Here is a 13,604-nt window from a genome sequence, read left to right as displayed (position 1 = left end):
TCAATATTTACTCGAAGCGTTTCTGATGTTGAAGCATGTTTCTTCAAATGTTTGTTTAAATCTCTCTTCTCTTTCTACTTGTTGAGATTTTGCTCTGCCTCGAATTGGAACAATTCCAACAGTGAATCTTTGAATTTCGCATCCATCATACGAATTCACTTTACAAGTTACGCTTGTATTAAATAAATATTCCTTAGTAAAAAAAAAAAAAAATCAACCAAGTTTTCTTTCCCAATTCTTTTGTTTGAAGAACAACAGTTTATCAGTCCTTTTGTAACTTAATTTGTTGAACGTTATATTTCTAGTCTTACTAGAAACAATCCAGCGAAATAACATTTAACATTTTATTTGCACGCGTTTGTACATAGTAAAAATAAAATCCGTCGCTTTAAATATCCGACGAATTCGTATGGGAAACTTTTAGTTGTTTTTGTTGTTTTTTTTACCCTCTTTGCCTTTTGCAAAAAATGACTTGATTCTTTACGTGTTTGCTAAGCACAAATGACGTACGCGAATAATTATTTTTCTCTTGACAAAGTCAAGCGTGTTTTTTTGTTTTTTTTTTAAATCCCAGATGTTATCGTTAACGATAAGCTTACACGGTATTTGCCGTAGGAAAAATGGCTTCTGGTGAAGAAAAAATGAACCCCTTTCCCCTTTCTAAAACTCTTGGTAAGTGTGTTCAATTATTAAATAATTGACAACATTCGCGTTTTTCGCTGAAGATTTTGGTAGCAAGTTTTTTTCCGTCGCCAAATTACTATTGTAGTAATTAATTCGCTGTTAATCCTTGCGTATCCAAATATCTGTTGAAATGACAAAGATGTTCCGGTTCCGCCGTAAAGGTTTTACGAATCTTTATTCCAATCACTTTTAGTGATTCTCTGCAGTGACGGTCGTTTCGATTCCTTGTCGCCAATCTGGTGTGTCGTGGAACAACAGTGAAACTTCAACCTGAACTAGCGCCCATACTTACAAAACTGTTTAAACGTTGTCTTAAGGAGAATAGTTTCCCATTTCCCTGGAAAATTTCATCAGTATGCCCTGTATTTAAGAATTCAGGTGATCGCTCATCCCCCTCTCAGTACAGACCAATAAGTCTCCTGTGCGTCATGAGTAAGTTGCTAGAATCTGTGTTAAATACAGAAGTAATCAACCATCTCAACAAAAATAACCTTCTTAGTGACACTCAATATGGTTTCCGTTCTGCTAGATCTACAGCAGATGTGCTTACAGTTATATCGCATAGGATTAGCAAATCTCTCGACGGTGGCAATCTTTCTAGGGCAATTGCTCTTGACATATCTAAAGCTTTTGATAGGGTATGGCATAAAGGTTTACTTCATAAGATCGCTAGCTATGGTATAGCTGGAAAAGTCTTCTTAATTATTAAATCATTTCTTTCTGATAGGTTCATAAGAGTAGTAGTTGAGGGGCAAAAATCAAAAGCTCACAGTATTAATGCCGGTGTCCCTCAGGGGTCCATCCTGGGCCCAACTCTTTTCCTGATCTACATTAATGATCTTCCAAATCACATCCTTACATCATTTGTAGACATTTATGCTGACGACACTACCATTTATGGTAGCACATCTAAGTCAGTAAACGACCAAGTTCTCTCCAATTCTCTCTCCTCTGATCTTGAGCACGTAGTACAATGGGGAAAGGAGTGGCTGGTTACTTTTAATGCATCTAAAACCAAGCTTCTCTCTTTACATCATCAACATTCTGATCCACATCTGGCATCAATTGAAATGAATTGCTCTCGTCTTCAGGAGGCCTCAAGTTTTGACAAGCTTCTGGGCTTGACCATTACTCCTGATCTTAAATGGAACATGTACATCAAATCTGTTGCCAAGGCCGCTGGAAAAATGGTGGGATCTTTCTATCGATCCGGTAAATATCTCACTGCTGATGCTATTCTCTATCTATATAAGAGCCAGGTACGTCCAAGGATGGAATACTGTTGCCACATATGGGCAGGAGCTGCTAGAAAGGACTTGTCCTGCCTTGATAGAGTTCAAAATAGACTTCGTAGCCTCGTAGGAGATGTCCTTTTCTCCTCCTTGCAACCTCTATCTCACAGAAGAGATGTTGCGAGTTTGTCTCTGATGTATCGTTATTTTCATGGAAAGTGTTCGACTGAGCTTCAATCTATGGTCCCCCCTCGCCAAACTTTCACAAGAAACACTCGTCTAGCTGAAAACACTATCAATAATTCCCCCCACTCTTTATCTGTGCCTAAACCTAAACGTAGATTCCATGAACAAAGCTTCTTTCTTAGAACTGCACGCCTGTGGAATTGTCTTCCGTTTTCCTGCTTTCTGGCTGACTACAATATGGTTGTGTTCAAGTCTAACGTAAATAAGTTCTTGATGAGCCGTTCCATATAAGTTATCAACTTTACCAAATTTTCATTACTAATGATTACTATAATGTCCAATTTCTACTGTACACTCTTTAACCCTTATCCTTGAGTGGCCTCTTGGCCTTGATAATGTGGTGATGCCTGTGTAAAAAAAAATAAAATAAATAAAAAAAATAAAAAAATAAGTTCTTGATGAGCCGTTCCATATAAGTTATCAAATTTACCAAATTTTCATTACTAATGATTACTATATTGTCCAATTTCTACTGTACACTCTTTAACCCTTATCCTTGAGTGGCCTCTTGGCCTTGATAATGTGGTGATGCCTATGTAAAAAAAAAAAGAAAAAAAAGAACAATCAAGTCGAGATTCGGTTAAGGAACAAGTGTATTAACAATAAAGTACAAAGATAGGAAAGCGTGTCTATCTGCTGGGCACTCGGCTAGTAGTTGAAGTGCAGTCGCAACTCTCTCACCGGTGTTGGAACGACTAGCGCTATTTATAGTGCTAATCGGTGTAAATTCCTCTGTTCAAGGAAGGCCGATATAACAGATGCGTCCAAAGTTGGAAAATTGCTGCCACGTCTAAGGAGGTGTCACACAAAGCATTCTTTCCTTCTTTGACAGTGTACAAAATCGGCTTTGAAATCTAGTGGGAAGAAGTAATCTATTTCTTAAAGAAGAGACGTTGTTAGTATCTCTCTTTCCACTCTATCGTTATTCCCATAGAAGTTACTTGACTGAGCTCCAACCTTTGGTTATTCCTCGCAAGATATTTACAACATAAAAACTCATTCTCTACCACATCGAAAATGACACTCCATACTCCACCCAAGTGTTATATATATTGAGACCCTGCGTCAGTAAGTAGAGATTATGTTAATTATTGTGTTGGGACATGATGTAATGGAATAACCTAACATCCCTTCATAGATGAAATGAACTATAGATAGATTGACCCTCTCACGTGACTGAGACAGAAGGAAAAAAAAGACAGGAAGAGGATAAGAAAATATGTCAAGTAACTCTCATGTCACACGTATTCCCTTGTAAATAAACCCCTTTGTCTTTCACCCATAACCCCATGTTTCTTGCTGTATTCTTAGTTAAAGTAAGGATATAACACACACACACACACACACACACACACACACATATATTATTACTGTTTTTGATGTAATGGAATAACCTAACCTCTCTTCATAGATGAAATGAACTATACCCTCTCACGTGATTGAGAGAGAAGAAAAACAGACAGGAAGAGAATAAGACAAGATGTCAAGTAACTCTTATGTCACCTGTATTCCCTTGTAAATAAACCCCTTTGTCTTTCACCCATAACCCCGTGTTTTCTTGTTGTATTCTTATTTAAAGTAAGGATATAACAGGACAATTAATCGGAATCAGGATCGGGAATCAGAAAAAATTGGAAGATTTGCGGGTATCAAAATTGGTATCAGAATCGGAAAAATTGGTGCCTATTTTTCGATGCCAAATCGATTCTTTTAATTGTCTTTTGTTATTTAATTTTGTTTAAAGCAAAATCTTCCGTTGCTGCTAATAATGATAAAATAATAAATATTTATTGATTTTAAAATACCAGTAAAGCTAAAACCAACAGATCATCCTCCACAATTGTAAATTTTGCATTTAGGAAAGTATTTGCATATTTAACATGTGTTTTTATGAAAAACGAGGGAAATAACAATCTTATGGTTAAATAATTAGAGATTTATAAAGAATCGGAATTGGAATCAGTAATTGTATCGGAATCAGAAAAAGTATTGAAATCGTCCCATCACTAGTTAATTTGTATGAATTTCAGAGAATGATGACCAGCAACGACTGTGCATGTATGTAGAAAAGATTTTTATTGTTTACTCTCTTTCTGGATTACTTACTGGCCCAAAACACACAAGTGCAGCAAGTATGCATCTGTTGAAAATGACATGTGCAAACAGATTGTTCGCTTAATGTTTTGTTAAAGATTTGTTTATTTATGAAAATGCCACGCACATGCCTAGTATTAGGCAGAATTTCCATGGACAGAGCTTCTTTGCAATCGCTTTCTGGCTGTGGAACACATTATTGCCGGAATGCTTCCTTACTGATTACAACCTGGTTGTTTTCAAGTTCAATGTCAACAAGTTCTTGTCCCATAAGTGAAAATCAGTTCATTAGTACGTCCATAGTGTTCCTCATCTTTCATCTGGCACCATTTTTGTTTCATTACCCCACATTCTCGAGTAGCGCTTGGTCTTGATAAGTGGTGGCCCAATAGTAAAACAAAAGTCCTATTGGATTGGTTGGATCGATAGATGCACTAATGTTGTATCGAACCTCAATTCCTCTAAGGCTATGGGTAAGATAGTTGCCCCCACGGCTGTTGTACTTACCAAAGATCCGTTCTCAGTGCTCAATCCAACAGACGAGGGATTACTGTAGTGACTCGAGGTCCTCTTCTGTCTAGGTAAGCTATTGTCGTCTTCTATCCAGGTAAGGTATTGCCCAGCTCAGTTTTAGGATTTGCATCCTCCCAGGTGTTACCTCTTCTCTTTAAGATGAGATTGTTTTACTGACAATCGCCTGTGGTACCTCTGACAGCGGAATGTTGACAGGTCTGTATTCTTGCAGATCCAGCATGTGCCTTTGAAGGCACTGGCTTCCCCCACCCCGACCTTCCAGCCTTGTGGCACATCTACCTACCGTAATAAGGAAGTAAATGAATGGAACTCGCTTGTGAATTTAATTCCCTAGAAACTTCCCCCTTTCGTCGGAAGCTGACTCGACTTTTCCAGGTAAAGGTAAAATAGAAACTTGTGTTCAATTAATCGTATGCAATGAATAGTTTGCAATGAGTATCATCAAATTAAATATTCTGAAAAAGAGTTTCTTTGCTTAAAAAAAGGGGACAAACCAAATCCATAAGTGAGAGGTATGATTTTTTTTTTTTTTTTTTTACATAGGCGTCACCACTTATGAAGGCCGATAAGCCACTCAAGGATAAGGGTTAAAGAGTGTAGAGTAGTCAAAAGGACAATATAGTAATCGATAGTAATGGAAGTTCGGTAAATTTGTTAACTTAAGTGGAACGGCTCATCAGAAACTTATTCACGTTGGACTTGAACACAACCATATTATAGACAGCTGGAAAGCAGGAAAACGGAAGACAATTCCACAGGCGTGCAATTCTAAAAAAGAAGCTTTGATCATGGAATCTATGTTTAGGTTTAGGCACAGATAAAGAGTGGGGAAAATTATTGATAATGTTTTCAGCTAGTCTAGTGTTTCTTGTGAAAGTTTGGCGAGGGGGGACCATAGATTGAAGCTCAGTCGAACACTTTCCATGAAAATAACGATAAAGCAGAGACAAACTCGCAACATCTCTTCTGTGAGATAGAGGTTGCAGCGAAGAGAAAAGGACATCTCCCACCAGGCCACAAAGTCTATTTTGAACCCTATCAAGGCAGGACAAGTTTTTTCTAGCAGCTCCTGCCCATATGTGGCAACAGTATTCCATCCTTGGATGTATCTGGCTCTTATATAGATAGAGAATTGCATCAGCAGTGAGATATCTACTGGATCGATAGAAGGATCCGACCATTTTTCCAGCGGCCTTGGCAACAGATTTGATGTACGCGGAAGAAGCTGCTTCTGTGATGTTTGTTTGGTTGTTCAGCTGTTGTTTTCATTTGAAAATTGAATCGATTTTGTGCTTTCTACCTCAATTGAGAGACGCGAAAAAATTAATTGATAAAAAAAGTTTACATATTTTTATATATTTTAATTATAAGGGGGTGAAAAAAAAAACATAAAATATATTTGAAAATTGTATCCATTTGATGCTTCCATATCTCCAGCGAGAGACGTGGGTGTCAGCTTCCGGTGTGTTTGAAAGTTAGGCTATTACTTTATGCACAATTACCGAATATTCTGTTCCATTACTATCCCGAATGGGAATTACTGTTCAATGCCCGCCAATAATGGGAATTTCCATTTAATGCCCACGACTAATAGAAATCTCTGTTTAATGCCCGTCACTACTTTGTTGCTAATTAATGCCCGCCACTAATAGATATTTATGATTAACTAGCGGGGGGGGGGTACCCGGCGTTGCCCGTGTGTTTGGAGGTGTGTGTGCTCGGGTGGGGGTGGGGGTGTTAATCAAAACATAAGAATAAGCGAAGTAAATATTAAAAAAAAACACAAAAAAAACTAACGTAAGGCAAACGAACGATGTTAAATGTAAAAATCGGAAAAACAAAAAAGAAAACAGAAAAACGAACGTTAAAACTTCTTTAAAAAATCTGAAAAATACCCCCCTCCCCCCAAAAAAAACACGTGAAAAATGGCTTCGGGGTTACCCAGCGTTGCCCGGGTGTTTTTGGGTGTGCGTGGTTGGGCGAGGGGTGGGGTGGGGGTTAACGAAAATCTAAGAATAAGCAAAGTAAAAAAAACAGAAAAACGAACGTTAAAAAATCTGAAAAACACGTGAAAAATGGCTTAAATAACCCTGCTTCAATATTAAAATTTAAAAAATCGAAAAAAAAAATAAGACATCTCACACCACGATTTGGAACCAAAACGTTTAGATAATGAAGCCGCGCTCTAAGCAACTGAACTAAGATGACGTCGCCAAAATTCTGTCGCTTTTTCAAATCTTTAAACTAAATCAGATTATGACGTCGTTTGCGCATGCGTAGAACCGAACGAGGACGGTTTTGCTGCCCCCCCCCGTAGAAAACTGCTGATTTCAAGGTGAAGAAATTAACGTTTTTGGCCAATTTTTCGATATTTGTCGGGCGAAGGTTGGAAGTTTAAAATGATACCGATCTGGCGAAAATCCGTGACCCGTGTGGAAAGTTTTTGCGAGACATACAAACACACATACAAACAAACACACATACATACAAACAAACACATATTTTCACTTTTATATATATAGACCCGCCACTAATAGATATTTATAATTAATGCCCGCCACTAATGAAAATTGCCATTGAATTTCCCACTACTAATAAACAAAATGTAATAAAATCTAAACAAAATAGATGCAGTGGATACATATTTGTATGAACTTACCATTAACGCACGAAGGAGGGAGGTAACTATTCTAGATCGTTAATTTATTAATTGCGGACTATCATCCTCATCTGTTCATAGTTGTTGTTTCATGACATTTCGGCCAACTATTTCTCTGGCCTTCGTCAGGTGGGTACCACAACGAGATAGGAACTCCGAATCTCCTAACTGCATTCTCAGCAATTACTGCCATCCACAGTTGTTGTTATTTCACCACGTTTTGGCCAATTAAACCTCTGGCCGGTTTTGGGTAGGATTGAAACCGCTATCTTCAGACAATTCTCACCTGGAACCGTAGAGATTCAATGGCTGAAAATGCAGTTAGGAGATTCAGAGTTCCTATCCCGTCGCAGTTACCACCTGATGAAGGCCAGAGGAATAGTTGGTCGAAACGTTGCGAAACAACAACTAAAAAGATGAGGATAAAAGTCAGCAATAAATGAATTAATAAATAATACTCATCTCAATAATGAATTCCAATTAAATAATATATGTAATCTAGATTGTTTTGCATAAAACGTTAAAGGGAAAATCTCTCTTCAAGTTTAAAATTGATTTGGCAGTCTTTTTTATGGCTGCAATAGGCATTCTGTAGAGAATACAACACAATCACATTGGCACACCGGTTCTTGCCAGATCACCGAAGTTAAGCAACAATGAGCCTGGCCAGTACCGGATGGGTGATCATTTGGGAAAGCTAGGCACTGTATGTGCCACGCTGAGTTGTAGCAATTTCCAGATTCGTATCTGGGGGTGCGTTTAACTCACGGGGGTAGATACACTCCAAATCAAGGTGGAAAGCAATGTGTAACTACCGTTTTTACTTGTCTTCCCGAGATTACCAGGGCTCTACAATTTGGAGAGCTGTGGTCACCGACATTGTTAAAACAGCAAGGCCGCTGCATGCATGCTATAGACAAGCTATGAATTAAAATATCACATCATCATGACAGACATGCAGCTTGCGTGTACTAAGAATGCTTCTCGTCAAAACCAGCGTGACAACAGCAGGGGTTTTAACCGCAACAAGTCTTTGTCGTTTTTTGTTGTTTTTTTAAAGTACATTTTATGCTTCCGAGTTGCTGACCTTTTAATCCGTCTTCCCTTATACCATTGTGTTGTCATAGTTACTCAGTGTTTATCCAGGGAGACAAAGAAAGTTCACTTAAGCATGACCCATTGTCACGTTTCACTTCGCTACACGTGATTGGTTATAGTTGCCTTTTTTTTTATTTCTCTTATTATTCTTGTTCTGACACTCTTGGCCAGCTGGGGTAGCCTAAACAAATGGGCTTTTGTATGCCTTTGTTATACGTTAGTTGGAAAACAGGGTGCCTAAATATTATAAATGTCACGCTTTTAATAAAGCCGTTCATATTAAGAATACGAGTGTACACATCCGCTGTCAAAAAGAGAATTATGTTTCGTCAGTGTTCACACTAATATCCATATGAAATAACGTCTCAATCAGTGAAGTTAAAAGAAGAAGAAAGAAAACAAAACATTGTCTCATACTTGAAAGAGCATCATCATCATCATCATCATCAGGGAAGTGATAGTGATTCAGTGGTTAACGACACCACCTAATAATCTGGGTGTGCTAAGTTCGAATCCAGTTCGTTCCGCAGAAATACTTTCCCTTAAGGACGTTGGCAACCTTCACATGGCTTCTCTCATAAATGCCCGATGTCTTTCTAGAAAGAATTCTAACTAGAAAGATATCATGGGAAACGAATGCAAACAATAATCATCTGATTCGTTCGAAATGTATGAAAAAAGATGCTACAAGACATAAATCATCATCATCGTCGTCATCATCATCATCATTGGTTCAACATCAATTTTCCATGCTGGCATATGTCGAACAGCTTTTAGAAATTGACTCCCAAACTAACCTATCACTCTGGTTCTTTCTTTAAATTCAATTCTTATCACTTTCATGCATCTTTTTCTTGGCTTCCTCATGCCATCATAACCTGCTAGCTCAACTATTACACATCTAATAACCCTCAGATTCTCAACATGGCCAAACCTTCAAAGTCTTTTGTTCTGCACACATTTCCTTATACTGTCCAGATTTAATCTTTAATGATTCACTCGATTGCGAAACGTCAGTTAATAGCCAATTCTGTAATTCACTGTGTGCATTAAACCGTTATTCGCAGTCTATTGATGGTTGGAGATGGAAATGTTCAAAAGATGGATTTCGTCATTTAATATGAAAAAAAAAAATTTTTTTTTTTTTTCTTATGAAGAATTATCTTTAAAATTCGTTTGTGGTGTAAGGATTTCTTTCAATTTCAGATTTTGCATAAAACTCGGTGGCCATTTTCTTTCTAGGCCGCTCTGTCTACACATTACCGTTTAACTTAACAAGTAGGTCTTCCACTGTTTCACAGGCAAGTACTAAATCATCGGCATACACCAGTTCTTCTGAAAAACTCAATTAACCCTGCGTTAGTCTCATGGGGTATTTTGTCACCCGAATTCTGCTTAAGTGCTCATAATTCCTAGTTAGCAACTTATTTCTTTTCCTCCCTCCCAGTACTCTCTTGACTCAGTGAGGGTATAGCACACATGGTATGCCACAGTTCTATCTCAGTTTTCTTTGGAGGTAGATATCGCTTTGTCCTTCTGGGGTGTCCAGTCACCCCAGCTGACTAACATAGATATGATTTTATGATTTATATATTTTTGTATTTTTCTAGTAGGAATGAAAATTTGTAGATACAAGCGCATATTATGTATCATTAAGCTACTCTTATATTTAATATGGAATTAATGTTTTGGTATTTTCTTTATCATAAGTTTTGATCGGATTATTTTGTTTACAATTTATTACTCTTTCAGTCTTGTAACTAGGAGATTGGCTAATGTAATATCTTTATTTTTTTCTTTAGTTTTTAATTTATTTTATTGTATCATTTTATATTAATATCAACAAGATACAAGTGATTCAAACTGTTCAACAGGTACTGTAGATATATATCCTGAACCAGCAGAATAACTATATTTTACAAAATAATAAAACTATAAACATTTTTGTATTGGGGTGTATGAACACCACATGGGACTAACCATGTTTGGAACACCCAAGTAACTAACACAGGGTTAATCATAATATACGAAGATATAATTTTATGCATAAATTTTCAGTATTTACTTCAACAGTGCTCAGTACATATGTAGAGCTAGGTAGCTTATGTTCGACGAATTCTCACAAGAATGAAACACAGAATATTTTGTGTAGCTTAATTGCCATATATATTTTCATAACTTACATATACATTATATATATATATATATATATATATATATGAAATAAAATGGAGGTGAAAGGACCTGAATACTCAACGTTTCGCCCGATTTATGCAAGCTTTTTCAAGACGGAAGGTCATTGACGAGAGAGTTGGAAGATTTGGGGGCTATATATAATAATGGGGGAGAGCAGCATGTTTTCCTTATGTAAATCAGATGTTTATATACATATATACATTTTATGAGAGAAAATAAATTAGAGTAAACTAGCGTAGTGGATTACGTCTAAAAGTTAAAATATCGTCGAGATTTAAAAGGTTGCGTCTGGAAATATAACCGTGATAGATTAAGTAAATAAAATGAAACGAGATTACGAAGGGAGTTTTTAAAAATTAGAGATAATTGAATTGGGATAAAATAGTGTAGAAATTAAAAGATGGCGTCTAAAAATAAGCATAGGAGTTGATAAAATGGAGTTTAAAAATAGACAGTGATAAAATAAAATACAGTAAATAAGTAAAATATGAATAATAAAATAAAAATAATAAAATAAGTGAAATAAAAATAATAAAATGAAGTGAAATTACGAATGGATTTTTTTTTTTTTTTTTTAGTAATATATAAAAAAAATATTGACAAAGGAGTCTTACTCCGAAATATATTTCTTAAAAAATAAACACTCGTTTATTTTATAAAAAATTTCGCATTGCAGTTTTTGGCTTCAAACGTATTTATACGTATTTTATTCATATTATATATATATATATATATATATATATATATATATCGAGTTTAACCAGTGTCTAAACTGTTCTCTTTAATATTTATTTTCGACAGATAGGGAGCAACGTGAAAAAACCTTTTCGGTGCTAGTGCAGAGAGTGATATCCGCCCTATTTTTTAAATCGTATTTCCGAGTTTAATTAAAGTTTTATGATATATTTTTTTTATTCAATTGTACAGTTGAAGTATAGAATAAGTACAAAACACCCTCCCCATGTTAAGAATGGCTTTTTAAATAACGTTATTATTTACGTCCGGATCACTCTCTGCACTTGTACCACCTTTTCTTTGATTATATTGCTGGAATGGGAGATTATAGCCGACTCAATTAAGCGTCGTGTGGATCTGTTATGTATCCAGGTCCTTTCACCTCCATTTTATTTCATATCGTCCGATTTAATCCAGCTCAACAATCATATATATATATATATATATATATATATATATATATATTTTTTTTTTTGTATAATATATACAGGAATTTACATTTATATCGGTAGTCGGTACCGACGGTTTCAAGCCCGGTAGTTGAGGCTTGAAACCGTCGGTACCAACTACCGATATAAATGTAAATTCCTGTATATATTATACAAAAAATATATTGCTCTTATTTCGAGAAAGGTTTTTTCCCTAATAATAGAGCACTGTATGGGATTTCTTTTTCTACAAAAAAGTACAAGTATATATATATATATATATATATATATATATATAGGTAAGAAATCTTCAATTCTCTATGAATGTCCAAAGTTGTTTTAGTTTGAGCTAAAAAAAAAAAAAAAAAAAAAAAAAAAGACAAATTTATATTTCAAATAGACAAAGGTTAAATGTTATTTTTTGTGGATGTCTCAAAACGGCAAGTGGCGACTTTTGAAATTACGCCCATTTTTTTTCTAACATTTCTTTATTACGCATTTATTGTGTTTAGCGTAGAAAATGGTACTTTTTTTTAGGGGGTTTAAAATTCGGTTTAACATCTTTCAATTCGAAGTCAGCTTCTGTTTTTGTGGTCCTACATAATACGTCTTCCAAAAGGTGATTTATTTTCTTTTACCTGTTGTTTGAATAACCTTTCAAACCTCCCGCTAGAATTTTTTTGGTTGTTCCAATAGCTGCTGTTGAAATTGTTTTCGTTGTTCTAATTGCTGTAAAGTGACTGGAAGCACTTTTAGTTAATTCCGAAATCTGTTCCATGGTTTTATAAGTTTCTCGTTAAGTTAAAAAAAAAAAAAAAAAAAAAAAAAATTAGAAAACTAGACAAATAAAAAAATACTCACTTTCGATAAGTCTTTCAAACATTCTTCGTTATTTCTATTTAATAACTTGCGAGGTCATTTCGAATCCTTAGCCACCACTGATATGTCCAGCAGAAGGGATATATTATACATCGTTGCTACAGTTCTCGTAATAGTTTGGTAATAATCTTAACCAGCTAATCAGAATCTTGTAAAGAAGAAAGACCCGGATGTACGCAAAAGGGGGGGGGGGAGAAATTCATACTTCAAATAGACAAAGGTTTAATGTTATATTTTGTGGATGTCTCAAAACGGCAGGTGACCTTTTCATAAGTTTCCAAAGCAGTCAGGAAAAATTAACGGATTAGGTTATTATTTGTATTATTGAGCAAACAACAAAAAAAAAATCAGCAATTAAAATAAGATGTTGATGTTTAAAAAACAGTTTTTAAGGTGTGCGCATGTGTAGTTTTATCTTGTGTAAGGTTTCACGAGACAAATTCAATTACAACAAAAATACTTTTATTTTTATCATAAAGAATACCCCACCCCCTACCCACTGAATGCTTTACTGAATTAATTAAATTAGTTTTCATCTGAAGTAGATAGAACTTTTTGATCACATATGATTTTAAGTGTGAAGGGGGTAAAAAAAAAAAAAGATCTTGCTATCAGTGAGGTCTGCGCTAAAGTGTTAATTCCAAGAGATATATTTGCCCATAAATCTATACAGAAAATACCAACAAGGTGGCATTTGCTTTTGTAGCATGTCGTGCATGAAAAGAATTCGTGCCTCGTTTCAAAAGAGTAGAATCAAGTGACAATCACAAGACAACAGGCTAACCCAAAAGTCATCTGCATTGGTTTGTGGGGAGTTGA

General features: G+C 35.7%; 1 protein-coding gene across 1 annotated transcript in view; it reads right to left on the bottom strand.

The window, feature by feature from the left end:
- Positions 1–12,914, bottom strand: part of LOC145283752 (ubiquitin thioesterase zranb1-B-like) — a 578,310-nt gene extending 565,396 nt beyond the window's left edge. The window contains exon 1 of the mRNA XM_080132814.1: positions 12,768–12,914. The gene's annotated coding sequence lies outside the window, so the exon portion shown is untranslated. The remainder of the gene's footprint in view (positions 1–12,767) is intronic.
- Positions 12,915–13,604: the final 690 nt, after the last annotated feature.

Source organism: Euprymna scolopes, chromosome 8 (genome assembly GCF_053919585.1).
Source record: "Euprymna scolopes isolate OS-2025 chromosome 8, ASM5391958v1, whole genome shotgun sequence".
Taxonomy (NCBI): Eukaryota; Metazoa; Mollusca; class Cephalopoda; order Sepiida; family Sepiolidae; genus Euprymna; species Euprymna scolopes.
The sequence above is the reverse complement of the archived record's forward strand: the minus strand, read 5'-3'. Positions and strand labels throughout refer to the sequence as shown.